The sequence below is a fragment of the Cinclus cinclus genome, chromosome 7 (genome assembly GCF_963662255.1).
Source record: "Cinclus cinclus chromosome 7, bCinCin1.1, whole genome shotgun sequence".
Taxonomy (NCBI): Eukaryota; Metazoa; Chordata; class Aves; order Passeriformes; family Cinclidae; genus Cinclus; species Cinclus cinclus.
The window spans coordinates 14434461-14461033 of NC_085052.1; the positions used below are offsets into that span (position 1 = coordinate 14434461).

The 26573-nt window shown below is 37.2% G+C and overlaps 1 protein-coding gene across 1 annotated transcript in view; it reads left to right on the forward strand.

Annotated features, from left to right (window-relative positions):
- Window positions 1-26573, forward strand: part of LOC134045959 (adhesion G protein-coupled receptor A3-like) — a 251076-nt gene that overhangs the window by 16620 nt on the left and 207883 nt on the right. The gene's annotated exons all lie outside the window — the stretch shown is intronic.

Here is a 26573-nt window from a genome sequence, read left to right on the forward strand (position 1 = left end):
ATATTAGCATAAGAAGTCACAATTTAAAGATAATCCCTGTGTCTGCATTCTTCTGCAATATATTTCTGCTTTCCCTGTCAGTTGCTGCCATTATTTTTTTTTTATTGAGTGGTGGGTGCTGGTAAAGGGGATGCTACTAAAACCCAGTATAGCTCTAAGTCAGTGTATAGCAGCTTTATTGCTGAGATGAAAGTCATGAAGAGCTTTGTGATTTGAAGGTTACCATCCTTTGATCTTCAACTTACTTGTTAAGTTTAACGTTTCAGTAGCTACTGTTTTGAAGGTCTTCTTCTGTACCTTGTATTTTAAATTTAAAAAAAAAAATGAAGTTATTTCTGTAATTTGGCACTGTTTCTTTCCTGTACTAGGAAATGTGACCTTTTAGCCGTATCAAAAAGATTTCCTCTTAGACTTTCTTAGTACTTTTAAAAATAATTTATGCAACAATGAAAGTAATATGTTCCAGTTTTAAAGACAGTCTGAACAAGTTAGATGTCTGTTTTTTTCATATCACTTCCAATCCAGTTTGCAGCTGTTTGGAGAACCTACACTTATATCATGTGTGTGCAAAACTAGTGTATTTTGCATACTGAAATAATGACTGTTTAAAAGAACATAGAAATCACCCTGAAGATACATTGGTAAATTCTGGTAAATTCTTATGTAACCTAGGATTACTTTTGTATCACTGATGGATGATCCCTTGTGTAACAGGTATGAGTATATACATTATATTATACCAAAATTCTAATGCCACAGGAGCAATCCAAGGTGTTAGAGGAAAGGAGAAATCTTAATGCTGCCAGCTCTTTAACTGAAAATGCTTTCTAGGCAATTAAATTACTGCTGTTTCAATTTGTAAAGTAAAAATATAGGGAGGGGGTTTCACATTGCAGCTAGATTTCAGCTTTCTGCTGTGTAAAACAGCAACTAATAATTTGCAATTAAATTGAGATATAATGCATATGCTGGGGAGAAAGGTTATGTTTAAAAATGAAAAAAAATAAAACCCTCACAAAAATTTATAACACTTGAAGCCAGCAAGCTTTTTTTCTCTTCTGTAACTTAAAACTGGCTTTCTAAGACAACGTGCAAATCATTATAAAAGTATTCAAGAGCAAAGTCCTTTGCCAGAATTCGGTAGCAGGATCTTGAAATGTTTTTATGGCATCCGTGCTGCAGGCATTTGAAGGAGCTGGTGTTCTCTTTTTCTGTTCAGAGCTCTTCATTTCATGTGCAGTCTCTCCAGATGCTATCCTGATTCTCTGGTGTTGGTAAAAATTATTGCTGCTGCCCCTTTCTGTGAACAGGTACCATTTTCACAGGAAAAGCTTTTTAAAGTCACATCAGTTTAATGGCACCATTAATGAGGTCTGTATGGAAGGGGCTTACGGTACAGCATTCATGATCAAAGATGGAAAGACTTACTTAATACAGTATGTATTTATACAGCATTTTGATGGAGTATGTGTCCAAATGTTATTGTCAATAAATCTTGACAATAGCCAAGCTGAGAAAATACAAAATGACAATAGGAGCTGACACATGAGTAGCAAAAGTTACACTTTGGGGATTTCTAATAAAATAAAAGGATATTGAATTACTTAAAACAAGCTTTTTCTGAATTTAATTCTTCCCAGGACACATCAATTGTATATTTAAGCACTTACATTATGAGCCTGGTGAGAGTGATATTTGCAGTTTCTGGAATTTTTGTCAAGAACAGAGAGTGCAGAACATGTTCTGTGTTCTTTCAAGGTGACTAAGATCTTACTTTAATGAATATAGAATGGGGAAACTTGCTCACAGCAGTCTGACACAAATGCATCAATAGTTTCTTTTGTGCAAGATGATAGCACGGTACTTGATTCATTTTAATCATGTTTGTGAGAGAGATAAATTCCCATTTTCTATAGTGGGAAGTCAGCCCATTCAAAGTCAAGATCCATTTTATAAAAGAATGTTCCTTGATTTGATATTTTTAATGATACTCAAAATACAATTTTTAAGTTTACCATAAAAAATGTATAGTTTGTGGCAGAAATGCAATATTACAGTATTTGCTTTCTGGTTTGAGTACTCTACACGATGTGCACATTGGCTTAATTTTAGCATTTACCAAAATCTGTAGGCCTGTCTAAAGCTAAATTTATACTTTTATCTGTTGTATTTGTTATTCAGAAAATGTAGTTCAGAAATGTAGTAGAAAGCAAGTGAAAATTTTGTTTTATTTATGATACAAATGATATATGTTGTATTTTGATAGATAGTTCTGTCATTTTTGGTTCTGTTAAGACACATGTTGATGGTGTTCATAAATGACATTCAATACTTAGGGACAGTTAAAAATCCTCACAAAACAAAGCACCTGAGGGAGTCAGACTGTTTGTCTTCTACAGAAATATTTCTCTGAATTCTGTAATTTGAAAAATATAAATTTAGGTTGTAGGATTATTATTTTTGAGATGATAGGAAAAAAATTAGAGGGAGCAGTGATGATGCACAGTTTGTAGGAAAGCAGTGAGCTGCTGAATATCATACAGGTTCAGATGACCATTGTCAATGCAGTGGAACAACATCCTTCAGGTGAATACTGGATACTTCTTTAGTTGGCAGAGGTGGGGCTTTATCATAATCTGTACTTCCTTTCAGTCTTACTGCATTCTCACATCCACCTATCATGTCATTGCCAATTTCTCCCATTACAGGGATACAAAGAAGAATGATGGTGCTGGGTTTCTTGCACATACTGTAATAGAAGTACCACAGTATTTCTTCTTTTTATGTGTAAGAGGTGACAGATAATGTGATAAAATAGCAATAGCTCCTGATGATAAACAAAAGCATCCCTGCATTGCTTTTCCAGGCCTGACTGAATGACAACTCTGTGGGGCTTGTGGCAGAGGTGTGAGAGGGTGAGGTTTGGGGGACGTCACTTGCCATGGGTTTTCAATATTTCCAAGGCATTCCAGCCAAGTATGGAAGCTCAGTAATCTGCAGCTAAATTAACTGAGCTCCTCCTGTACTTATTGCCTGTATTTTCATCTGACAACCCCTGGGGTGAGGATGATGGTGATCAGAAGGAAGTATTTCCTTTTCCCCACTACGACATAGAATATAGAAGCTGCTGTGATGGTGTTTGAGGACATGAATGTACCGTGCCTTATTCTGCCTGGGGATTCTGCCTGGAGATTTTGCCTGGGGTAAAGCTGGCTGTTCACCTGGGATTTCCATCCAGCAGGAGGGCAGATGGTGAGCAGGTGTCTGGCTGACCAGGGCATTTGTTCAGAGGTCCAACACAGCCAGTGCTGTGTGAAGGAGCTGGTGATCAGGAGTGGGTGTTCACCCCAGAGAGGTTTCTGGGGTATTAAATGCTGCTGTAGAACTCATTTTTACATACTTTGGGGGATGAGAATGTGTGTTTGTATTTAATTTCAGACTAGCTTTAGTCTGGTCTTGCAGGCTGATGGCTCCTCTCCTTCTGAAAGGATTCCTGGAGCAGAGCTTGAACTTGATTTCACCCACAAGAAATCCCATCAGCAGGCTTGGAGGCAGCATTGTGCCACAAACCAAAGCACAGAAGGGGGAATGAACAGGATTCCATTCAAAGCATGCTCATATCCTGAACTCAGTGAGACGTCAGCATGGGGACACTGTGGTTGTTGCCAAAAACCCAGAAGTGGTGGTGGAGATTTTGATACAAATGAAACACAATGATTTTTCAAAAATCATTATCAAACAGCAAAAATATACCTCCATCAAATTATTCCTCTAACTGTATGAAAGCAATGACATGGCAAGATCTGGATTAATCCCCTCTTAATCCTTAATTTGTCTTCTGTAGCAGAAAGATCTTTGAGTTCTGTCCGGGAGGAAAGGCACTAAGTACATCTTCAGAGCTCTGGCCACTTACAGCCCCGTTACATGTACTTGAAAATTACTTGACATAGTTTTATATATTAGTTATATATTAGTTTAGAGGGATTCTGTGTTATCTCAGTACACAGCACTCCTCAGTGTTCTTGTGTATTGGGTCTGGCTGAGCTGGAGTTCATTTTCCCACAGCAGCTGTCCCAGTGCTGTGCTTTGTGCTTTGCACTGGTGTCCAGAAAGGTGTTGAGAGCACCTCAGTGTTTTGGCTGCTGCTCAGCAGGGCTGGCACAGCATCTGTGCTGTCTCCAGCATTCCCTCCAGCAGGAGGCTGGGGGTGGGCAAGGTCCTGGGAGGGGACACGACTGGGACAGCTGACCCAAATTAACCAAAGTGATATTCTGTACCGTGTGACATCAGTTCAGATATAAAATCTAAGGAAGGGAGGAGAAAGGGGAGCATTAGTTGTTTGCACTGTTTGCTTTCTGGAGCAACTGCTACCTGTGCTGAAGCCCCGTTTCCCGGGCAGTGGCTGAACATTGCTTGTTGCTGAGAAGTAGAATAAATCTTTCTTTTCCTCCTCTTTGCTTCTGCGTGCACAAACTTTCACTTTTGCTTCAGTAAAGCGCCTTAATCCACGAGTCATTTTCCATCTTATTTCCTGTGCCCTGGCCAGCTGGAGAGGGGAGGGATGGAGTGGTGAGCACTTGGTGTCCAGGCAAGGTGAACACACCACGTCTTGTGTCTGTGTGTGCAGTATTTGTGCCTGCCTGCGGCACGACTGAGCTCGTGAAGGTGAATTAATTCTACATCTTGTAGTGCCAGGGTGGAATGATTTTGTGTAATTACTGGGATCACCTGTGAAATAGTCACTGAAAGTTTTGTTGAATGTAATATGAAATAGCAGCAGTGAGAGGCATTCAGAAGTGTTAAAAAAATTCAGCTAAGTAACTTTTGTTTGCTGGTATTATGGATAGTGCATTTTGAAGTCATTAAAGTATTTGAAAAGGGAGGAACATGTTCTATTTATTTTCAAATTGCTTTACTTCGTATATTGCAATATTATTATTTCCTATTACTTCAGCTGATGACCAGGATATAAATTAAAAAGTTGTGTGGGTATAAAGGAGCAGCAAAACAAGAAACAGCTTCATCACAGCTGTTATTTAAGACCTTTGAAAACTTCTGGCTTTGATTCTCAGGACAGATTCATTCACATTAACTTGATTTACTACAGTGACTTTTAACACCATGTTATGTCAGACGCAAGATACATGGAGCATTTGAACTGAAAAATACAGATTAAAAATCTTTCTATTAAAAAAAGGAATGATTGTGAGCAACATAATGTCATCAGATAATCCAAGTCATACTGCTCCAGGTCAGAATTCAGGGGATTAGATTTGTCCTTGTTTGCTTAAACCATGGGGACCTGGGTCTCAGACTTGAGTTTCCAAAGTGAACCATTGCCTTTCAGACAGCTCTGTGAGGCCCCATTGAAGTAGGACCTTTAGCTTTAGGGTTAAAAATTCTGAAGGGATAAACTTTATTTAAATACATTAATTTTTTTGCATTGTCAAAGGTGATTTCCTTGCAAGGTTGCCTCAGCTTGGAAGAAGAGCTGAAGTATTTGTTTCTAGAAGACTTATATTTCATAGAAGATGGTAGGAAAGGAATTTTTTCCCATGTTTTTTCTTTTTCTGTTGGAGTGATTATAGTTGTAACCTAGCTAACACTTCTAGATGGATTTCTAAGTGTAGCTGGTACCAGCCACAGTAAGTCTGCCCTACAACAATCCTAGAAATAAACCAAGCAGCCACAGGAGTGCTTAGAAAACGTGAAGCACACTTAAGAAAAATACTTGTGCACTTCCTTGCTTTTGTCAAGTTCTTACCCAGTTCATGTGCTTGCTGGCTAGTTATTCTCATTTTCTGAAGAGGCTGGAATCACATCCCATTTTAGTAAGGTTTTGGGACCTTCTTGGTAAGCATTTCATGTCCATTCCTGCCTGTCTGAATCCAAGCTGGGAAAAGTAGTTTCCTTCTCTGCATCAGAGTGTTCATCTGGAGACAGAGGTTCTGATGAGGAAAGTAAGCATAAGGGAAGTGGCAGTGATGTCTTCAGATGGTGAGTTATGAATTAAAAGTTACAGGTGCAGTCCTCAATGTCAGTTGAGGATAAGAATGTGATGGATGTGAACAAATATGCTCTGGTGATTCGACTGTTTCTGCATGAAAAGTTGTCAAAATTGTTTATTTATGAAGCACCATGAAGATGTGCTGGATTTCATAAATGATCTGAGAAGTAGATGGGGAGGCCAAAGATGCTAAAATTTTCAAGGATTTTTAAGTACTGCTTCAGTTCTCCAGTTCAGTTACAGAAGAATTAAAATCATAACTTTTTAAGGTGGATTTATATGTGACAGCTGTTGGATTGCTGTATTGGACCAACATCATTCTGAGTTTGCCTCTGTCATTTAAATCCGTGAATAAGTTGATTGGGACAAGGTATTCAGTAGACTTTGAAAGCAATGCAGTAATATCAAGTCTTCAAATACATGTTAATTACAGTAATAATATTTTGAAAGTCTGGAGACCAGAAGAAATGATTCCCAGGAGGAAACCAATAGTTCCAATGAATTAACCTTGAAAGAGAGATTCCAAGTATAAAGAAATAAGAAACCTCTTCCATGCTGATATATCAAAATTATCTTGAATTTTATTTTCATGTAGCTGTAAGAACATGGATTTTAACTGTGTTTGTTAGGAGAGAAGAGAATTAAATGAAGAATAAATTTTAAAATACTTTAGTGGCAGGGTGGTTTTTTACACACAAGTAACTATAATGAATTATTATTTTTGATATTTTTATTAGATACTTCTGCATTGAACCCAGAAAAAGTAAAATTTTTATTTCATTTCTCAGGAGAGAAGAGGTGTAGGGCCAGATATTATCCTTGGCAGGCATAAAGATTGTCAGGACTTAGTCCACACTTGATATTTTCAAACTGTTCACATTTTGCACTTGTACCTACTCAGTTCTGATTAAAAATCACTATTTGCCTGTTGGGTACTCCTGGAATAAAGGTCACAATTTCAAATTTAATTTCTTTTAACACGAGCATTTTGTAATGTAGCAATGTTTCTCAATGAAAAAAAAAAAAAAAACAAAAACTAACCTTTTAAATAATTTTACTAAATCAGTTAATTATTAAAGACCAAGTTTCTGTTTTGTCCTTTTCTGTGCTGCAATAACACTTGAGCTTGAAAAAAAAGCCCTGATCTGTTAATTCTTACACTTGGACTGTATAATGACTACTTATAGCCTTCTTACCTTTATTTGACCCAAATGAACCTGGGAAAACTCAATACTTTGAACTTTGGTGGCTGAATATAGACATCATCCCCAGTAAGCAAAGAGGGAGTAACATGGATACATTGACATAAAGAGCAAATAAATGCATTGACAGGATACAATGAGCAGTAAACTTAAGAGGGGGCTTTTAGTGAAATTTGAAGAATTGGAGTAAAGGAAGCAAAATTTAAGTATGGCACACGTATAACTTATGAAAAATACTGTTTTCAAAAATATTTGTCACTGCAGTATAATAAATAAGTTAAATATGCTGAAAGTTTTTTGACTGAAATAGAAATACCTAGATGAAGCAGTAAGTTTAGTTAATATGAAAGACAGATTGGTATACTTGTATAAAGTGTATTTAAATGCAGGGAATGACACTCTAAGAGCAGATAATATAATGCTTTAAAAGGAAATTTGGAAAAAGAAATGTACAATGAGAAAATATGTTTACTGAAATGTGTTTAATCTACTGAAGTAGATTAAAAGAGCTACAGGTAAATTCACTGAAGCTTTGGTGTAATAAATTTACCAAGGAGAGACTTTAAGCAGTGTGGGGCATTTAAAATGTCTTTAAAGTCTGTGGTACTTCACATGGTAGAAACAGATTTGTCAGTGTACTATATTATCATTAACATTACTATATCTGTGTATTCTTTACTAGCAAAAGCAATTAGAAATGAATTTGAAATGTAAGGAAAATGCAAGAAAACTCTTAAGAATGCTGATAGGATAGCTGATGCTGCTGGTTTTGTTTTGACAATTTGCTAAGTGTAGACATATTCAACCAAGTTCATACCCTTTTTATTTATTGGTGCCTGCCAGCTGCTGTTTATAATGCAACATGTGCTGGGGACAATATATGCAGGGTAATATTTATTTTGATTTTTTGGAAGGTTCAGGTCAGCTGCATATTTTGTTATTTTACTTTTTCTTTCCCTCCACTTCCCTTAAGTCAGGAACCATAGCTTCCTGTAATGTGGCTTTCAGATATTCTCTAAGGAAATTGAATTTCTGGATTCAAAAGCTGCGCATCTCAAGTTCAAGAGCTCCTCTTTCTTCATGAAAACATATTTACGAAACTGTATAGCTTAGGAAAATTTTAATCAGCCTTATGGAAGTTCTTTCCCTTTAAACATAGTAGGAAATCGGAAAGAATTTAAAGATAAAGGGACATTGTTGAAGTTTAGCAAACTGTCTTAAAGGTTCATAATAGCACTGTAGGATTTAGGAATTTAAATTCCTTTTATTATAGAATCAAAACCACCTGTAAGTATATAAAATATTTCGCCTGGTTTACAGACTTAACATTCCAAAGCAGTATGGCCAAGAGCTCCACCTTTATTTTGAGCTTATGGAGCTATTAGGAGCTTGATATCGTTCTCTGGCAGCAGAGTAAATGTTGAAAAGGACCAAGTCCACTTGGAATGCAAACTTAGAGGGGTGGTGGTTTTTAGGGGCTTTTTTTTTTTTTTTTTTTTAGTTTTACTGCATGTTAGAAAGTAAGATGCTGGAATTTTCACTTCTTTAAGTGATAATGCATTTGGGAATGAATGAGGCTAGTCGTGGTGTGTAGTTATTTTCACTACTCATACTTTCTGAACTATGCAGCTGCAAAATTACAGAACATAAACTATGTGGCCAGAAATTTTACTTGTCTTATGAATGTTTCATGCCTTGGGCTAATACAGCTTATAAAATCTGGTGGCAAGCTTAAAGAAATATAAATAAACTAGTGTGTTATGTACTGTGTTAGCTTGTTGATACAGACAATGTAATTTAAGTTATACTCAAGCTAAATAAGAAATCTGTTAATCTTATTCCTGCATGCCTCTTAAAGCCCACAATAATTTTGTATATATTTTTTTTTCAAAATTATGAAATAAATTGCTACCTAAAGCATATAACTGCTGATTAGTCAGTGGTTAGCTGATGATTTACAGATGGGAGTGAGATGATCCAGATTGCAGGCCAAGAAGCTTTTTATAGTTCTGGTGTATCATTTGGATAAAATTGCAACCATGGATGCCTTAGAAGAAGGGTGATCAAGTAGTTAAAGTGAGGTACCTCTTGTTAGGTTACTACATCTGCTCTTTATTTGACTGTGGTGAGTATGGTGAAACTTGCTGGAGCATTCATTAAAACATCTGTCTCTTGGGCATCTCTGCAGAGAACACTTAAATCTAAAAAGTGTGAAAAAGTGATAAAATGTGAATTCACTTTTATAATTTCAGTCTGATCCTGTTATTTGCTTCAGTGCCTCTGTCCTGAATCATCATCCCTTGCCCTCTTCTGGCTGTTGCCTGTAGTCCAGGACCTTGCTTCCACATTTCACGTAGATGATGAGAGACTTCCCTCAGGTGCTGAGCTGAGCTTATCCTGATGACGGTTTCCAAAGCTTATATGTAGATATTCTGCATTGGTAAAATAGCTACTCTTGAGAATATTTTACCTAAGAGCGAGGAGTTTGTTGTGGTGAGCAATTGCCTAGAAATGTGCAAAGAGATTTCTAAACTGATCTAGGTTTCAGTGAGACTCTAGTAATAGATCAACATAACTTAACATGATTGAAAGTGTTAGGCTCAGGTATGAAGAGAGTCCTGTAGTTTTTAAACCTCTTTAAAAATAATCTTTTTAGTCTGTAAGTGTATAAAAACAAATAATACCGAAGATAAGAGGTGTCTCAAAAAAGAAGCAAAGTACAATGTACAGAGCAGCACTATGATTATTACTGTATACTCACATGCAAGAGAATGTTGTGACTTGCTTTAATAATGTCACAAGCTTTGTAAACCTATAAAATAGAGAGAAATTGAAAAATAAAACAAACAAACAAAAACTCCAGGTTTGGCATTTTGAAAAGCACTAATTTTTTATAGACAGGATCAGTGTTTGTGGTGTAATCTGTAAAATGTTGAAGACACTTGTTTTGCTGGGCCAAATGGTGTTAACTGCATCCTCAGTGGTTTTTATATTCTGTTGTCACTCTCCAAATGAAGTTGGTAGTTGACTCTTTTATTCAGTTCAACTCCAAGTCATTTCAGGAAGTTGTTATGCATTAACTTTGCTATTTTATTAATATTATCCTCCTCCTCCCCTCTTTCTTTGCAGATGAACTTAAACAGATGCTAGATCTGTGCAAGTATCTGATTTCAGGCTCTAGGGCCAGCAGCAGGTCCTTAAAATTCCAAAATCGGCTCTAGAAATAGCCTTTAAAAGGTTTACAAGAGTAACCATCTTATTCTGTAGTACAAGCCATAACTGGAAATGTGATTTCATCTATTTTAAGATAAATTTGCAGTCACACAAACTGTAGTAACAGTGATTTATCACAGCTGTAAAAGATTGGTACAAGCTCAAAAAACTTGCCCAACAATGAATGTTTTCATGAGACTTATTGCCAAGGCAGGTATAGGGGAGGTTTTGTTTTTAATATCTCAGATGATTTACTTGATCAGAGTGAGAGCAGAGTGGCAATTTATAATTGACAGACTAAGTTAAGTCTTTCTGTCAGGCAGCATTAGGTGTGGAGGAAAGGTCAGTGAATGCCACCACAGTTTTTCATTGCTCTTAGTAGCCAAGTATCTCCATGAAAGTCAATGTCAGAATTTCACCAAGTGACAACTGATTTAACCCCTCTTTCACCAGTTTTGAATGCAGCTCTGTCACTGCCGTGAGCTGTGACACTTGTTAAATGGAATGGCTGGGTTCAGTTGTCATCTTGATCTACAAGATTGGCTGCAAATTTTCAAAACTTCTGCCCTTCAAATATGTATGGAGATTATACATAAAGAAATTTTGACAGTAAAAATCTTTCTTTCAAACCCAGGTACTTAACAGCACTCTGTAAAGGTGCCAAGGAGTCCAGCAATCTTTTTGATTTATTCTCTATACTGTAGAGGGAGCTGAGAGTACAGCAGACATCTGACGTCTTGATGGAGTAGTGGAGATGTGTTCTGAGGCAGGAGTTGTTTGCTGATGCCTTTAAGTTGATGGTGAACTCTGTGGATCAGTAGCCAGACTTTCTTGTACTGGATTTTAAGTCTTGGTACACTGCATCTGCTAAGTGGGAGTGATTTCAGGCTTTACAGCTTGACTTTGCAAAGTCAATACTCTGTGTGCCATGTTCTCATTCTTTTAATCTTGTCTGATCAAATCATGCCATGTTGTCCCTGAACTTCTATCAAATCGTACTGGTTACAGCTAGAAATTCCCCTTAAAGGCTTAATGTAATATTCCTAAGGATTTGGCAACATAAAGAAGATATTGGTTTTCCAAAGAGACCTGAAAAACCCTTGTTCTCTGGCACTGACAGTGCTATTCTCTGAGGTGTATCCTCTGAGAAAATTCCTAAGTGTACCTCTCACAAAGATGAGTGCTTATTTTTCATGTTCAGGGGTGGCATGCAGTGAAAATGAACTGACTTTGCCTGTCTCTGCTCAGAAGATCCCCTCCTGTCCATCCCTTGGGCACTGGTTATCCCTGGGAGGAGCCACTGCTTGCACTGCCCTTCTGCTCAGATGGGTTTCATAGCTGAACTTGTTTTACCTGTTTCACATGAACAGGAAGAGCACCAAGAGAGCTATCCCAGAGAGGTGAGGTAGTTGTGCTCTACTGAAACCCAACTGATTTAATATGTAAAATGAATACATCTTTGTGTGTTAGTTTCCATACTCAGTGATTTAATAAGAAGCTCAGTCTTAGGGGTGAAATTAGCTTTGCCTAAGCAATGCAGCTGGAGTTTTCTTAAGCTGTCTGAAGTTGACTCATGTATCTCAGCTAATTCTTGCTCGCAGTTTTTGTTCTCCTGATATTTCTCAGCAATGCAATTCTTATTCATCCCAATGTTCAGGTTGAAATCAATAGAGTGAGAGTTCCTTGCTCAGAGTTGCAGCCTGAAACACTGGAAATTTGATTTTGTTGCCAACTCACCCATAAGTCCAAAGCCACATGAATAATTCTCTTTCTGGTACTTCCATTCACATTCTGTGGAATAATAATACTTAGAGAAATGGGCGTAATTTTAAGGGTAGAGAACATTCAGATGTGCTTTGTAAAACAAAGAACGTTTGAGCTTTCAGTGGGAGGGACCTAATGAAGTTTATCTCATTTTTGCTTCTGCTAGATCACTCTGGATTTTGTCTTTGATCATAAAGCCTGTGTGAAAGTTTAGAATTTTTTTCCATTATTCCTTTGCTTCTGATCTAACTGTTCTTGATACCTACTTTATTTTTCACTGGAAGCAAAGGAAGCTTGAAATTCTGTGTTTATTCATGTCCTGTGCTATTATCAAGAAAGATTATTGCAAAATAAATAGTCTTGGTTCTGTTCTGCTACAACCAGCGAGAGAAGGCTTTGCAATGAAAAATAACCCTTGAAACTTAGCATAATTCATAAAACAGTTTGCCATTTCAAATATCTGAAAATCTCTTCCCTTCTAAAAGGTTAAGAAAATTCTGTTGGCCAAGGAAAATACCTTTCAGAGTAAGAAACAATATATTTATATTTCCTCTAGTGTATGTATTGTAGTAATAAAAAAGGACACAGAAGATATTGCCTTTTTCTTTTCTGCAGTTCCCTTTTGGTCTTGGCTATATGAAACTGGTTTAGGCAGTACTTTAATTTTTTTTTTTTGGTACATACAGCATGATAATGATCTTCAGATGCACATGTATCAAAAAAAGATAGCTGTTGTGTCATTCATTACTGTAGATATAAGAAACATCAAAAGCAATTTAAAATTCCACTTACCTTGGCTCTGCTGAATCCTGAGATAATGTCTGAGTACCTACACAGTAGTGTCTGAAAGGTAACACATCCCCTCTCTAGGACTGGTTAGTCTGAGGATGGGAACGTGTCTGAGTGGTCTATCTCCAGTATCTATAACTCTGAAATAAAGTAAATTTATGGATAGAGTCTTTTTAGATAGAAATGTGAAAATAACATCTAGAAAACAGATTTTCCTCTTTATTTAGTATAGGATTCTTAAAGCATGCTTGAGTTGAGTATCAGATTATTTGGCAGCAACTATACAGCTTTTAGTTAAGAAGTGCTTCAGGGCTGACAGTGTGAATATTTTGCTATGAAGAGAGCCCTCAGGGAGCCACGGACGCTCAGAACGAAGCTGCTTGGTGACATGCCCAAATTCCTACTCTCCTGATTTACTGGTGCCTGGAAGGAACTCTGGATGAGTTTGAATGTCCTGTGCATGTGGGCTCAGTCATCAGCAGGTCTGTTCCCAATCCTGTGTGCAGGGCAGCTGTGCCAGGTCCTGCTGTGCCACCTGGGGAACCCTGACCTCTCCCCCTTCTCAGAATAGATGGCAATCCCAAGGATTTGCTGTGGGCTCCAGATGGAGTGTCCTGCAGGGTGAGTTGTGTGGCAGGGGAGTGTGAGGCTCCCTGCTCTGCCAGGTAAATCACTGTCTAGGGACTCCAGGGTCTGCTACAGCAGGGGACTTGGAGTGCCAGGCTTGGAAGTGTAGGAAGGAAGCACTGCAGAAGTGACTCAGGGCCGGGCTTTTCTGGGGTAAAAAAAAGGCCTGGTTTTTTAGGATTCTTCTAGTGTGCCAGGACGGTACCCTTGGGCCAGGTATTTTTCTTCATTTGTTGTTGTTGGTTTTGTGTCCACACTATCTGGAAACTTCTCATTTTAAAGAAAGTTGACAACCAGACTTCTCAGAGATGGAGACCTTAAAAAATGCCAGATTCCTCAAAAATTAATTCCAGAGATGTCATCTTGTAATAAGATTCACTTTATAGGTTTAGAAACATTTTTGAAATGAATGGAAAAGCAAATCAGAGCATGACACATTAGATAATTTTGCTGTAGGTAGACAACTGATGTAGATATGTTAAGCTTCACTTCAGGTATATTGTTCTTATGGGAGTGTGTGCTTATCTTGCCATGAAATGCTTTAAGGTGATCTATTATCTACATAAATATTCAAATTGGTTAGACCAGAATCATACATAATTAAGGCATTGAGCCATTCTTATTATTTTCCCTAGTCTATGCTGAATATAATTGATTTTGCACAGGAGCAATCAGTTCAGATTGCTTGGCTTATGTGAAGGGCTTGGAATAAAAATGTCTCTGTTTAGTTTAAAAGTGCCTAATACAAAGATTACATTGAAGAGATATATTTAAAAGTATGTATTGGGGTTTGTGTTACCAACTTGAAATACTTTATTTTTGAAAATATAATTCATGCTTTTACCTAATCTTTACTACACAAAGCTTTCAGAAAACTTGGTAAAGAAGGACTTCTGATACCTTCTAACTATTCTGTGGCATTTACTGGGGCTATTTTTTGGCATCAGTTTCTATATTTCTATGAGTGCCTTGCTGATATTCTATAAGACCTTGGAGTCTGGTGGAGGGTAAGTAAACAGATTTTAGAGAAAGAAACCTAACAAGCAAGGCATACCAAAGTTAGCTTCATTCAATACTAGAAACACAGCAGAAATAGATATTTAAATGAAGTTTGAAGGAAACTTATATTTACTCTTTGTTTAGTCATTGTAATAACATAGTGTGAGGGCGAAGCTGATCAAAACATCATTGAAATATTCAGGTTTAATGTTAGAAATCTTATTTGATAATCCAGAGAGTGTACATTACAGTATTTTTCTTCTGATACAGGTTGTTTCGGTTTTTTTGGTTTCGTTATTATCTGGCTTGCACTTGGGAGTCTTTAAGATATGCTGCATGGTTTTAGTAAAAATCAGTAATGGTGCAAAATATTTGTACTAGGAACTTGCTGCCTTCAATTCTGTACATTAACCATCTCCTATGTCAACTCAGTGAGCACGAAGTAATAAGTGCTTGAGCAGGAAAGAAATACCAGCTACGTGTGTTGCATGTAGTGCAGTTACAAATGGGAAAATGTCATTTCAATGCAAAAGAGACCGATGGGTGCCCATGCTGATTTTGGCTGTTATAAGAATTGTCTGTTCTGCCCTGTACTTTCTTGTGCTTCCTTGTCTCTGATGGGTGATGGATCTTCCACATGGGTACACCCAACTGCCCGTTACTCTAACAGGGGCTTGCCCAGAGAATGAATGTCTAAGGTATTTATTTTAGGGATTATTTAAGGGCAGAATCTTTTCCTGTCATTTTTATTCAGGTAGGTTGTGCTGATTTCCTAAAGAACAAAAGTTGTCTACCATTTGTAGCTCAGTTTAGTAAATAACTTGTTAATTAATTATATGTGTACCAGAAAAGAGAATCTTTATCTTATCAAATGGAAGGCTTTTCTTTATTTGTTTTTTTAATTAGTACTTATAGCTATACTCTCTTCCCTAACCCTGCTTTTATTTCTTTTGTGCCTTTTATTTCTTCAGTTCTTTCTGAAGACTGTCTGTTTTTAAAAAATAAATAAGTGCAACTGATCTTACTTATCCTTTCATGTCATTTCAGGCATCCCTTAAAGATGCTATCACTCTCGTTATTTATTCAAGGATATGAAGACACTTCTGAAAAAAAGAATAAATTTTTCTGTCATTATTACTTTAGGAAAACTTTTAAAACCACTGAAAGAAATGAATTGGGAAACCATTAGGAATAACCAAGCTTCATTTAACATAACTGTGATCATTTCAGGATGTGATTCCCTGCGAAGGCTTTGGAATTCCTTTTGGATATTGCTGCCAGAGTTTATTATTTTAAAAGCAATGCATCCAGCTACAGTTATTGTATAACTAGATGTTTTAGGAGCCATTTGGCAGAAATGCACTCTGTGAGGTAAAGCTGAATATTTGCAATCGAGTATCACACAAAAGGTGGTTGAGTGAGCTGAACATTGACTAATGTGAAAGAAATAGATACAAAGCAAGGTTGGGAGAAGTTAGTTGTGTAATGGAAGTTGAATCAAATGATTGGTGTCTGTATTATTTATACCAGTGTTTTGAACAGTTGTGCTGAAAGCTTTATTTCAGAGACTGCAGCTATAGCTAAAATGGAAAGAACATCAAATATTGAACAACACAGCCTTAGGAAGATAATTTTAAGTACCTGAGCTTTTGAGACTAAGATTAAAAAAAGACAAATCACAACTGAGACAGTCATTGACCACTTTAGCTTGGAAACTGGGAAGTAGATGGACTCAGAGATAATTGCTGTGTTACATTCATCACATGGGTTGAAAACTGTCTTCCCAAATGTCCTAGGAGAATTTTCTTAAAGCCCATTTTCGTAAGGTAACCACATTTCCTTTTACCAGTGCAAAATCTTTGAGTGGTAAGTCATGAGGATGTTGCTTTGGCTTAAAATTAGTATTTTTAACCAAGTAAGTGGAGTCTTCTGCTTACAGTAATTAATTATTAATTGTCTCGTTAGGGACCCATGTTGGGTAAAGCAGAAGGAGATTCTGGAAAAGCTCAAGGTCTGCATTCTCATGTTTGGAGTTTCTGTCTTTCACTTACTGTGACAATTCTCTTGCATAAATGTCTGATCTGTGCAGTAAGTTTAAAGCAGATGACCCCTGTGCTGTCTAAATTTCAAATTTTTAGGGGTTGTTCAATCTATTGTAGTCAACTTTTTAAATAGTGCTCAAGGCCGAAATAATCCACAACAGCTATTGTGGATTACGCAACACAAAATTGTATTGTGGATTTCACAATTGCACAAAAGTGTCACAATTTTACCACTCTGAGCAGTGCTCTGATCTACCTGGGTCTGCTTTAGGCGTATGATGGACTGTATGTATTGTGTTGGGTTCACTTACCCCCTGAATTAAATAAGAATAATCACTAACTGTTTAAAACTTTGGGCTGTCACTCTGCTAGAGTGTGTATCAGTAGCTGTCTGAAGTGCCTTAGAACTTCTTTGTCACTCCTTATTAGTAGCTAAACCTCTGTTCCTCTCAGTCTTTGACACCAGATGGAAGGCTAGGGAGCATTCTGACATTCAGGCTTACTGGATGAAGCAAAATAGAGTAAACATTTTGGATTTCCTAACCTAGCTATTTAAATATATTCTTATAAGAAAAGATTTTCTTTTCAGATTGAGATAGGAATTATTTAATGATGCCAGACCAAGTTTTTTCAGGCTTTCAGTTTTCATATATATTACCCAAAGGAAGCACGAGTTCTTTTTTTTCATTGAATTATCACAAGGTATACATTGTCATTTAAAAAAATATTACTGCAGATAGCTCCTTCACAGAATACAATTACAGTCCCAGCAGAAGTTGTAAGCTAAGCTATAGACATTATAAAAACAACAAACCAATTTGTGGGAAAATCAAAATATATTACTACAATGGAAACGTTTCAGTATTTTTCTGGATTTATAGTCAGCAATTGTTACTGCTTAACTTTTAGTAAATGAGAAACATGAGCATTTTGAAGACAATTCTGAGCATAATTCTCAGACATAATGTGGAAACTTTATAATGCTCTTTTAGAAATACATAAAGGATGAGCAAGACTGGGGAAAGCTAAATGAGTGCTTCAGGGTTTAAAAGAAGAGCAGTGAGCTGAATAAGAGAAGTGCTGAAAAGATCTTACAAAGGAAACAAAAGGTAATATAAGAAGTGTAATAAAAAAGGAATGATGACTCAGGAAATTTTCTCTTTTTACAATGTTACTTAGAAGTAAGTTATACTAAAATCTGTATTAGGTAAGGTGAATTTTTTCTTATAAAATTTTAAATTAATTTATAATCATTTATTTGGTAGTCTTGTTCAAGTTCCTGAACTTAAAAATTGAAAATTTATTTGTAGAACAAAACCTCCTGACTGTATTGTATGAGGTGTAAAAGCCAGGTTTGGCCCACCTATGGAGCTGTAAGGCATTTTGGGGTGCTTGTGATCATTTGGCTGAGCAGTGGAGTTATGCTGATCTTGCTGTGAATCACCATGGTAAATTGCTCGCAAAAACCATTTTGAAGTAGGGAACCTAAAAGTACTTCTTATTCCCACTGCAGTGAGTGTAAAAACTTGTGTCCTGTAGGATAAAGATGTTTGTTAACTCTTGTCTGTCTCGCTGGTGCTGAGCATGCTGAAATGCTCAGTCTGCACATGGTTCCAGTGCATTGCTCTCTCAGCTGCTCTGCAGCTCCTGGTGGTGTTTGCACCATTGCTGTTGGTGAATTGTATAAAAGTGAATGAGAAACAAACATAAGAATAGAATCTTCCCACAATCTCAGCTGAGTTGAATGAAAAACATGTCAAAAGCTAATGCTCCTGTCAACAATCGCTTCATTAAATCCATTTGCAGATTACACAGGCTAACTCAGTGGAGAACTTCTAATTTTTTAATATTTGTAGGAGAATAATTTGTAAGGCAAGTGCAGGAGGCAGTCTTCCTCAATGAATTACAGCTGTACTGATAGCTGAGAAGGGGAGACAGCCTTGCCTGCCCAATGGGAGTGGGTGTTACAAAAGAGTGGGTCAGCTGCTCAAGAGCAAGGTGCAGCTGGAGCCTGAGACCCAGAGTCTGCTGCACTTTGGGATGGAGTCCACTGGCTGTGCTGTGAGGAGGAAGGGACATGGGGTCGTGCAGGGGACAGATAAGGTAAGATGCTGTGTGAGGGACAGGCAGGGTTAGGTGGCCGGGTAAGGGACAGGTTGGGGTAAGCCAGTCATGCAGAAGGAAGAAGGAAACTTGCAGGGAGAAAGAGAGGAGGAGAGAAGGAGTCAGTGCTGTGTGGAGCTGCTGTGAAGAAGGGAGTCAGTGTTGTGTGGAGTTGCCTGAGAGGAGGCATGAGAAGTTTTCAATAAAGGACTGGTGGTGATGCCAGTCATGTCCATCTTGACATAATTGCCAGAAATATTCTGTATGAATCTCATTTTTTCTGCTACTGGAATGGATTATAAAAAGTGGATTTTAAATATGTATTGATAGAATGATGTGCAGTGAGTTAAAGGTGAAACCAAGAACACCAGGGCATGCAGATCCATGCTGTCACCAGTTGGCTACATATGCTTTTAGAAATAGTGTTTTGTTGCAAGTTCAGACATAAGGATTTCCTTTTCATTGTAAAGAGCGCTTTGAACGATTCCTCTGTTTCTCCAAAGAAGATGTTGACAATAGAATCTTTGATCTTCACAAACTAATGCACATGACAAATTTAATTCATGTAAATGATTCTGCTAGACTCAGTAAGACCCATTGCAGGAAGTTGAACACGCATAACCATCTCTCAGGTAAAGACCATGCATGTGGTTGGTATAGTGATATAGTCCAAAAGTTCACTTTGATAAAGTTCTCCCTTCAAAAGATGTAATGGAAGTGCTGTCTTAACAAAAGATCATGTGGGGTTTTTTTTAACTAGCATTTGAAAAAAAATTACATGCACTCAAGATCAAATCTTGTAAAAGTAAGATTTATTTAGACAGCTGAATGGTGTTAAAAGTGTCCATGTTGTAGTAAAATAGTAATGATTTATTGCATATTTTTATATCCTCATATTTTATGTTCAGTTCAATATTACGTGATTTTTGGAAGTATCACTGCATAATTCCAGTTTACTATTCCAGTGCTATATTGCTATTGTCAAACCCTTTTCTAAAGTCATCCACTCATGGTGCAAGTTTTCCAGGTGCTGACTTACTTGACTACAATTGATTGAACTTTGAGCACAGAAACCTGTATGACACTTTGAGTGTTCAGTGATCTTTAGAAATAAGCTTTAGACCTCAAGTTCTTGCAGGGGAATAAAAAGGTTTTACTTAATAGGGTCATCTAGTTGAGGAATTCTCTAGTGCTTGGAAAAAGTCATAAAATAGACAAGTGCATTTCTTTGCAGAAGTACTTACAGTCCTATTAGTAATGCTTTGATTCCTACTGCTTCTTGTCCTGTTCAATTAATTAATATCATTGTGCAGTGGAGTGGGCTTGTTCAAAAGCTGAAAACTCTTTAACTCCCCCACTGTTAGGAAGTCATATTAAAATTACTATTTGAGAATGACCTTGCTGCTTCCTTTTGTTGATACATTAATACCACTAAACCAGTATTAGGAAGAGAATGAGTTGTGTGTCCTGCTAGTGATGATAATATTTTGTTTTACTGTTTGAATTGTGATGTTGCTTACAAAAAAAGGCTCTTGAATATGATTTTACCTAATTAAATCAGTTGATGCAGTAATTAATACAAGAACTCTCTGGATTTGCTATTTTGAATGTGACCTAGCATTCCCTTATACCATCCAAGAGGACTCTTGATGAAAAGCCACCAGTATGAACACCAAAGACAAAAGAATAAGAGTTTTACCTTATAGTGTCAACTACTGAAAGTGGGGCTATTGAACAGTGGTTTTCCACAAAAACAATACTCTGTTTCCATAGTACAGTTTCTCCCACATTCCATTAAATTTATGACAGACTATTAGTGTTAATTTGCACTTTTGGAAGGACTTTCATTTAAATAACTAATTACCTAAAAGGAAATTTCTTGATGCTTATGCTTTCTTTTGCTATCATAAATAGTGTCAAGATCTGGAAACTGCTGTTCTGCTGGTACTGTACAGATTAGAATGATAATTAGCACACTGTTACTGCCTCTTTGGCTGTAGCTGTTTGGGGGCTGTTTCTGCCATATGAACATGCTATGTGCAATAGAAAGCAGTTTTTGAGTATTTTTCTGTTTTCACTCATGCTTGATATTGCTGCAAGTGAACGGGTTGAACAAAAGCTGGTACATGTGAAAGATAATGATAAAGCCAGCTGGAACTGGAGGTGCTGAGAGACTAGGTTTTATTGCTTTCAGCAGGATTTTTGTATGATTCTTTTTAAGAATGCTGACCACATGCTTTGTTTAGTTTGAAAAGACAACACAATGGGCCACAATCTCCCCTTCAGGAAGAGAGCTGTTGCTTTAGGCTATTATATGCATCTTTACTCTTCTGATAATTTAGCTTTATGCTTTTAAATTTCGATGTTCTCATAGTCAGAAAGAGGCAGACACTACGTAGTACTGTACACAGATACTGATATATAATAAGTTAATAAATACTCCCCGTATTTTACAACTTCTCCTTCCTTGTGTTTGGGTATCAGGCTATGTAGATGTTCACCACACCCCATTCATCTTGTGAGCTGTCAGTAGTGTTTTCAGTCCTTTTTCACTTTTCACTTGTTCAATCAGTTTTGTTATTGTTCTGTGACTTCCCTCTTGGTCTGTATAGTTGTGATATTATCTGTTGAAGTCCTAGGTGGTAACTCAACTGTGATTTTCAGTTTGGTGAGGGGAGGAAAAAAGTGCAGTTAGTACCTGTCTTTTATGGCAATTGCATGTATCTCTCCATGTGTGGCACAAAAAGCAGGTAACCTTTCTTAATTTTTTTATTCTGTTTCTGCCATGTTTGTGGGCAAATTCCTTAATTTGTTTCTGTGGTGCAGTTCTCAATGAATTATGGATGTTTTGGGGAATAAACAGTAGTCTGGTTTACCAAGAAGGATTTTAAAATGTTAAAGTTTGGAAAAACTTGGTTTCTCATTTTGCATGGTAGGATTTCAATACAAATTATTCCAGTCTTATTCAGATACCATAAAAAAAATCAAATTCCTATTTCCCTACCAGTGTTCCAGAGAATTTCACAGGATGTCTGCTCACACTCCCTTTGTATCTAACCACATACTACATGGAAAGGGAACGAACCTCTTAAACTGCAATATGTGAAACCACAATTTCTGAGCTGAACCCCAACACAGTTGTTCTGGATGTACAGTCTCATTGGAGCAGGATTTCTGTCTTTTTTCAGATTCTCATGGATGTCTGCCTAGCACACCTTTCTACTTGAGAAGTGGGAAGCTGAATAGAGATTAAGAGGAAATGGGCAGCAGGGGCAGGTGTGGCTGGGGGTCTGGTTGGTGTTTCCTGTAGCCCTTGAGTGTCCCTTCAGCTGTGCTCAGTGAGTGGGGCTTAAAGGAAGGATTCTGGAGATTTCAATTTTCTAGACATGGTCTGTCAGCCTAGACGCAGGTCTGGGTCAAGTCTGATCTGTACCAGCTCTTGGGCTGTTCAGCACAAAATCAGGTGAAAGTTGACATTTTGCTGATTTTTTTCATGAGGTTTGGGTGGGAGTTTTTTGCTTGTGGTTTTCGTGTATTTTCCCTGTTAGTATTATCAGAGGAAATACATATTTTCATTAATGGGTCACACTTCCTTCTGTGTTCACTATGCATTTGGGAATAGCAGTCTTCATGTAAATGCCTTCTCCTCCACGGGTCTGGTTATCTGAGCTGTGCTTTCTCTGTGGCTGAGCTGCTGTGTGAGCTCACAGGCTTCAAGCTTTATGGGGTGGGATGCAGCACCATCCCACTGAAGAAGCCTCAGCTGTGGAATTTGTTTACTCTGTAATGTCATTGGCTTTGGAGGCTTGCTAAAAAGATTCCTTCTCTCTGAAGGGTTATAGGAAGTTGAAGTTTGTTTGCATTATGACTGAGAGCTCTTTATTTGATACTTTTTAAATACTATAGCAAGTTATCTTATGCTGGGTGTGTTTTATATTTGAATGAGACTTTGTTGAACAGGGTCACATCATCCTGTACTTCCAGTGGTTTCACAAAACCAAAAATCACAGCATCATTTTAAGCAAACTGTGATTTGTGGCTTGTTTAATTCAAACGGAGGAATTGGAAAGAAAATCAGAGGAATTACTTTTATCCATTAGAACAATTTATTCTTTTAGGAATGTCTGTACTGTAAAGGAAGGGCATCCAGGAGAGCATGGAAGCAATGGCTCATCTGCTGTCCGTGCTTCTCCATTGGTAGCATATCCTTGGCATGCTTTTGGTCCTGGTGTATAAGTGAGGTTGGTTGGTTGGTTTCCAGTGCAGGGTGAATTAAATCGTGCTCAGCCTGTGCTGCAACCCACCGGGGAAGTACATTTGTGCTGTGAAACTACGTGCACGGATTAAACACTGTAGGATGTCAGTGCAAGTCAAGAGAGGGTGTTTGAGTGATATCCCTTCAGATCAGGAACAGTGCTGGAGGGCTCCATGGGCCAGGAAAGGACAGAGCTCTGTTGAGTTAATATCTTCTGAAGAGCCTCCCTGGGGAAAACTGTCCCCCAGAGTGTCTTGGGAGAAGGAGTAGCAGAGATGTACGATTTCAGAGGGTCAACTGCAGTAACCAAATGGTTCATAACATGTCTCATCAGCAGAGTGGTACTGACAAGTAAATTGCTCCCCAGCACTATTTTAGTTGTATCCTGTCAGAGCTGGGAACTGCAAGTACCTTGATTTGAATTTTCAGTTACTTGGGCTTGAATCATTAATATATTATCATATACATAAGCAGTTTGCAAGTTGCTTTCAAATAAGTACTTATTAGAAGGCATGTCTGGGAAACTTCCTCCTTAACAAAACCAAAGAAATAAACAAATGAAAAAAACCCACTGCCACCACCAAAAACATCAAACCCCAAACCAACCAATCAACCAACCCCAAAATCCCCCAAACCAAAACAAAACAACTACTTTAAGTGGATTTTGGTTTTGGAAAATACGTTCATTGAAATAAAGTGTCATTTTCATAGAGTTTCTTCTCGTGGAATAAAATATTTAAAATGTGAGATTCTTAGCACATGGCTAGAAACTGATAATTATTTAAACCAGCTGCCTAGTTGCAGTGTATAGTGGGATTCATCACTGTGATTCACTAGCAAAAAAAAAAAAAATCCCCAAAAGCAACCAAGTGAAAATGCTATGGATAGATAAAATGCGAGAAATACTTATTCACAGCAGGTACATGGTGCTGGTTCATTTTCTAAAAATGCAACCTCTATTTGAAGGTTGATTGGAATAAGTGAATCAGATTCTGGTAGATCTGACAGGGGTTTTTTGTGTTTGTTTTTTCTTTTCTTTTTTTTTTTTGTTTTTTTGTTTTTTTGTTACAACAGTTTTTGCTATTTGCTTTCCAAAATAAAATACGTGAATACTTTTGTTTAGTGTACTGAATCACCAAACCATTGCATTTGTAAGTACAAGAAAAGGATGCTTATCGTTGCAAAATTTCTGCAGGCCTTTAATTAGAAACATTTCCCTGTAAGCAGATTACTGTATTTGAGGGAAGAGAGAAACTTACCTATTTTGGCCATACTGGACCTATTTCATATCCATTCTGTTGCTTGTCTCTAAAGAAATAATGTACAGAAATTGTTCAGTTTCATTTTAGTATCAAGAGTAAGAGCCACAGAGTTTCCTGGCATTGATAATTTTAAAAGATTCTTCATTGTCTTTAGCTTAGCCTCATTTCTCTGTTAGGATTTTGAACACTGCAACCAAAACTTTCCTCACTTCCATCCTCATCCCCACAGCAAATATCCTCAGAAGGGAAAGGTGTTATGAGTTGCATCAAAACTTTAGTGATTTATTACTGTCTGAAAAATAATGTGATTTATGTTTGCCAGTGAAGTTGTTCATTTTATTCACAGAATTGATCTTCAGTGCAAAGTAAATCCTTCTTGATAACAGCCTGTTGCAAGTTCTTGTACATCACTAGAACTAATTAAAAACAGGTGGATTCTTCCCATGTAATACCACCCAGCTGAATGAAATGTAGATAACTTGTATGAATTGTTAGAGAGGATGTTGTTTTCCTTAGGGACCTTACTGGAATGTTAGGATTCTCTAAAGCTGCTTTTCTGAACAGAAAAAGAATCATATTTTAACTGTGATACCCCTATTACTTTGTTTATAAAACCTGAATTTAAGTTGGCACTGCAGAGAAGAGGAAACCCTGAAGGAAACTTTATTTTTGAAACCTGATCTTTGTGTGAAAGTCTCTGTGAAACTCTGGTATAAAGATTTGAAGACTTTCATTTAGAAAGTTAAATCTATATAGCTAAATTTTGCAGTTGTGGTTTTTTTTAGTTGTTTTTTTTTTTTAATTTGGTGGTCTTGCATTTTCCAAGACTCAGTTTATCTTTCACAAAAATGAACGAGGTAGCAGTATTGTAAAATCATCTACATTTACTGAGTGTTCCATTTATGGACTAAATGATCTGCTTAATCTTGTGATTTATTACTAGTTTGATAGTCCTCTTTAATTAATAGGAATTTGTTTTATGTGGATTAATGATGCTGGTTTCCATCTAGGCATGTAGGGCTGTACAGAACGGGACGTGGAGATAGAGTTGGAGACCACCTGACTTATGCTGCATTTTCATGGACTGCCAGCAAAGTTCAGACTGCCAGCAAAATTCAGACTGCCTCTTTTCCTGGGCAGAATGAATAGAAGGCTGGAAAAACAAATTGGTACAATGAAAGTTTTTTAAAGACAGAAGTATACTTGTGTCCATGCCAGCTGTGAGTTTTGAAGTGCGCAGATCTTTGCAAATCAGGCTATGCAGAGTGGTCCAAATGTGATCTTTGTACCTAATGTCACTGGAACAGACCTCAAAGATGGTCTCTCTGTAATACAGCATGTTAAGAAAATGACCCAATATGAAGCGGAATTTGTTAGTCTTTCCAAGCCTAGCCAATTTTAATTTGGGGTCTTCATTTTTTTTCTTGACTGACTCAAGTTCTGTGCAGCCTCAGAAGACAAGTTGAATAAAGAGTAAAGTAATAGAATATTTAAAATAAAACACTACAGCATTAAATGTATTTACATTTTCTAGTTTAGATATTTTGAATTTTAAACAAGTCTTCCATCATGTCACTGCTGAAAAGTATTCTTAAACTGGTAAAGAAAAAATGGTAAATTAAGGTGACTATTTATTGTCATACATAGGATTTTTAATCTGAGAAGTAGCAGGAGGAACTTGGGCGATGTGGAGTTTCTTAATTGATGGAAATAGACTGTGTGTATACTGGAGCATATTTAATTTGTGTTACAAACTCAGGCTTCTGTGTGCTTTCAGATGCATGGGGGTATGGATCACAATCGATGGCAAATTGCCACTTGTGAGTGACACTGGCTGGTTCTGGGTGAGGAGTAATGCTGCTGCACAAATTGATTGACAAGCAGCATAGTGCAATAAAGTGTAGGTCAGGTCTGAGCACTTCTGTTTCCCATGTAGATAGCCCACAGTGGGCCATCAGCTCACATCAAAATACGCATTTATTTATGAGTTTCAGATCTGCAGAAATCTCCAGATCTTACTAACACTGCAGTATTTTAACTTTGCTACATTAATAATTAATTTTTGTTTTCCCGTGGGTCAGTGTTGTTACATTTGCAGCTAGACTTGAGATTTTATGTGGTAGGTGTGTGTTGGGGCAAAGACTGTTCATATACAATGACAAATGCTAAGAGCAAGACTACCTTGTCTTGTGTAACAGATTGTTTAAGAACTTCACAAAAATAAAAAAAAAAATTAAAAATCTCAATTTTTCTAGTTAAGAGCATAAAATTTCTTTTGAATTTTATCTACGTTCTAGCTTATTGCAAGCT